Consider the following 3,943-nt stretch of genomic DNA (forward strand, 5'->3'; position numbering starts at 1 on the left):
AGGGCCATGGATTGGACGACGCCGGCATACAGCCGTCGTGCCTTCCTTTTTGGGCCGCCGAGGTTGGACAGGAGGCCACCCAACATATTGGCCACCCTGCTCAACTCAGGGGCCAGAAGTTCGAAATGTTTCTGATACCCCCATGTACCATCCAAGACAAGTCCCAGATATTTTATCGTGGGACCCGTCTTCACGGAGACACCGTCAATCCGGACTCGGGCCCCCGGTGGTCCCCCTCCCAGAGCCATCATGTATGAACATGAGCTCGGACTTGAGGGGAGCCACCTTGAGGCCCATTCTGTTCAGGGAGCCTATCACCTGGTCCACCGCCAAACGTCACATTTCCAGGACGTCCCGCCAGCCCCTGCTCCCGACCAGCACCATCGTGTCGTCTGCGTAGCAGACGACGTTGCAGCCGGAGGGGAGGGCAAGGCGGAGGACTTGGTCGTACGCGATGCTCCATAGTAGGGGTCCTAATACGGATCCCCGAGGAACACCGCGGTAGACCGCCCCTCCGCACTAGAGTTCCGCTTTCTTGCGGAACTTTAGTCATCCATCCCGGAAATAGTCCCTAATAATTGAGACCAGGCGGGAGGGGGGGCACAAAATGGGCCAAGCTCGCCCCCACCCGGTCCCAAAGGAGGGAGTTGAAAGCGTTTGCGATATCCAAGGACACCGCCAACACAACTCTCTCCTCCTCACGACGGCCTCCGGGAGGGACCGGACGTGCAACATCGCGTCCACGCTCGACCATCTTTTCCGGAAGCCGTATTGCTCCTTGTTGGGCGTTGGACTACTCCGAGACAGTTAGTGTGAAGCCCGACATCCGTAGGGTGCCGCGTTTTGCTTTCTCAGCCGTGAAGGCTATACGCTACTTACTACCATCTACTTCTACCGTTTGTCAACCACTGACAGGGGAAGGGCGATGGAAAAATCCAGCAGCGTCTGCAGGACGTGTTCGCAGGATGAGCGGTTTAGCCGTGGCGCGCGCGCCGCTCGCCCACGGGGACCACGGGGAGGCCCGCTCATTAGTGTCTCGCCCAGACACACGCTCTGACCCTTTTGGATGGGAGGGGAAGAGAAGAGGAGTGGGTATTGGTTTTAGGTGATGGAGATGAGGGAAGTAAGGTGAGAACCTCAAAAATACTTATTAGTTGTTTCCTACCTCAGCGGCCTGGGTCCACGGTGATCTCGCGAAGGTTGCGAGGCCGTTTACCCATGCCCGGGGGCTCCGACATCCCCCGGGTAGGCCGCTGTAAAATCTAATATGGATCCTTTAACCAAAGGGTTTCCTGACAGAAAGCCGCGAACATGGAGTAGGCCTCTGGAGTCGACACGAAGTAGTGTGCCGCCTTCGGCCACCTTTAGCTCGCGACCGGAACGACTTCCCGAAGTGCCTCCCGCTGCGGCTCGAATTCGGGACAGCGCAGCAGATGGTGCGCGGCCGTGTCGCTTCCCTTTCCACACACACACATCTCACCTTTCACAAGGCCCAAGGACGCAAGGCGTGCCTGGAACCTGCTGTGTCCGGTGATCATTTGTGTTACGTGGTGGTCAAGGCGGATCCACGGCGCATCAACTCTGCGCTCCACATCATTGAAGAAGGCGTACATGGTGCGGCCTTTGCTCGAAGAAGACCATCGAGCCTGCCACACCTTGTACGCCTCGCCCTTAATGAGACCCTGGGTTTTTTTAAGATTCCCGGTGAACGGGACTACCGCATTTCCCAACCTGACATCCATCTCTTTTCTTGCCATATACCGCGCCGAGTATTCGCTGAGAAGAATGTCAACGGGGACCGCGCCAGCAACCACACAGAGCGACTCCGTCGACGCCGTTTGGTACGCAGCGGTCGTCGAGATGAGCGCCCGGCGCTGCAGGGTCCTGAAGACCTTTAGGTCACTTCCCGCGCACAGGTCGGCCCACCCCGCGGCGGCGTAAGCCACCGTCGGCGCGAACACGCCCCGGTAAATTGCAGAGAGCGCACTGAAGCGTAATCCCCACCGACATCCCGCCATCCTAGCTAATTTATTAAAAAGCGACCCGACCTTGTCGCTCAAATACCTACAATGGCAGGATACTCCCATGTCCCTATCAAAACGGATGCCAAGATAACTAACTGTTTTCTTAAACGCGATCTTTTCATTTCCTAAACAAATGGTCGGTGGTCTTGCCGCGAGATATGTCTTTTTGGCCCAGTGGGCTTTCCGCTTTCGATCTGGACGCGCTCCTGCCCGTCCACCGATGGGAGCCCTCCTGATCGGTTCACTCCTGAGTACAATTGCCTCAGTTTTGCGCGATGAGATCTGGAGTTTGGCTCCCTCGCACCAATTTCTAACTATATTTGCTACTTGTTGCCCTATTTCTTCTAATTCTCTACGCGAGTCGCCTTCGACCGTGACCAAAAGGTCGTCGGCGTACGCGATAAAGGACCTATCTATTTCCCTCTCTAGTTCGCGGAGCAACCCATCGAACACAGCTGTCCAGCAGGCTGGACCTAAAACAGAACCTTGAGGGCAACCTCTACTCGCGTCCTTGGAGACTTGAATGTCTCCAAAGGACATGCTGATCTTCCTATCGCTAAAATAACTGCGGAAAACCTGAAAGATATTTCGAGGGCAGTCTAGCCTCTTCCAGGTCTACAGGACTAGTGGCCACCAGACATTGTCGAAGACGCCAGCTATGTCGAAGAACAGCGCAAAGACGTATCTCCGCTCGGAGGCGGAGACTATCCGACGCAGCTCAACGATCCCGTCCTCCGGCGACCTTCCGGCCATAAATCCGAACTGCCGATCGGAGAGTCTCCCCGGCGCCATCGACGTCTAGTCGAGTCGCTTCTTCAGAAGCTTCTCGAAGAATTTCTCTACGACGGAAAGGAGACAAATGGGCCTGTAGGATTTAGGGTGCTTTGCGTCCTTACCCTCGTCCTTTAGGAAGACTCTAAGTGAGCCCTCCTTCCAGATCGAGGGAAAGACGCCCCATTGAAGGCACCCGTTGAAAAGCCTAACAAACTGACCGGGGATTACCTTAATGGCGGCCTGCAACCTCAACAAGGTCCAGGCCAGGCGCCTTCCTGACTTTCAGGGTTTTCGCGACGGCAACGATTTCTGCCTCCGTGAAGAGCGGGGCATCGTCTCCGTCGGGCGCGATGAACGCGCTTCCCCAGATTTCACGCTGCCTTAGCGTGTCGTCGTTCTCCCAGTCATCAGGGACGTGCACCTCCAGTTGGTGCCTGGCGGTCTCCTCTATGGTGTTGGTCGAGGAGCCATCATCGCGGCGGAGGCTGCTGAGCACTTCGTCCACTCGGAGCTTCCGGGCCTCGCGTTTGTACACGAATCCCCATGGCTCCGAGTTTCCCACCTCCGTCACGAATTTCCGCCAGCTGTTGCGCTTCGCTTTCCGCATCTTCCTCGTGTACCTCCTCAAAGAAGAGAGGTAGGCACTTCGGCCGGACGCACGGAGCGGCTCAGCGTTTTCCCGCTGGAAGGCACGCCGTGCCCTATAGACGTCCTTCTTTAGGATCGTCAATTGTTTCGTCCACTACGAGTTGGACTTTCTAAAACGCCTCTTCCTGGGCATTGCTCGTTCCGAGGCTTCGACTAAGACCTGAGAAATAGACCTCGCGAAGCCCTCCATCCCCTCCCCCAGCGGACTACGGACTGAGGACCTCGAATCTCGACACCGAAAGGTCGATGAGACTATCGGTGTACTTCTCCCAGTCGGCACGACTCGCGTCGAACCGAGAGTTGGAGGTAGGCCGGTCATTGCCTCTGACTCTCGGCACCCTCAGACGGATGTCCAGGGCACTGTGGTCGCTCGTCGTCCAGTCGCACCTGACCTTCCATTCGCCGAAGAATTGGCTCATGGCCGGAGTCGCCAGGGTCACGTCAATATGTGACGATCCCCATGACGTCCAATAGGTCGGCGACTGTCCGAGAGCGTT

Source organism: Odontomachus brunneus, unplaced genomic scaffold (genome assembly GCF_010583005.1).
Source record: "Odontomachus brunneus isolate Ranch 3 - 2012 unplaced genomic scaffold, Obru_v1 Obru_scaffold_288, whole genome shotgun sequence".
Taxonomy (NCBI): domain Eukaryota; kingdom Metazoa; phylum Arthropoda; class Insecta; order Hymenoptera; family Formicidae; genus Odontomachus; species Odontomachus brunneus.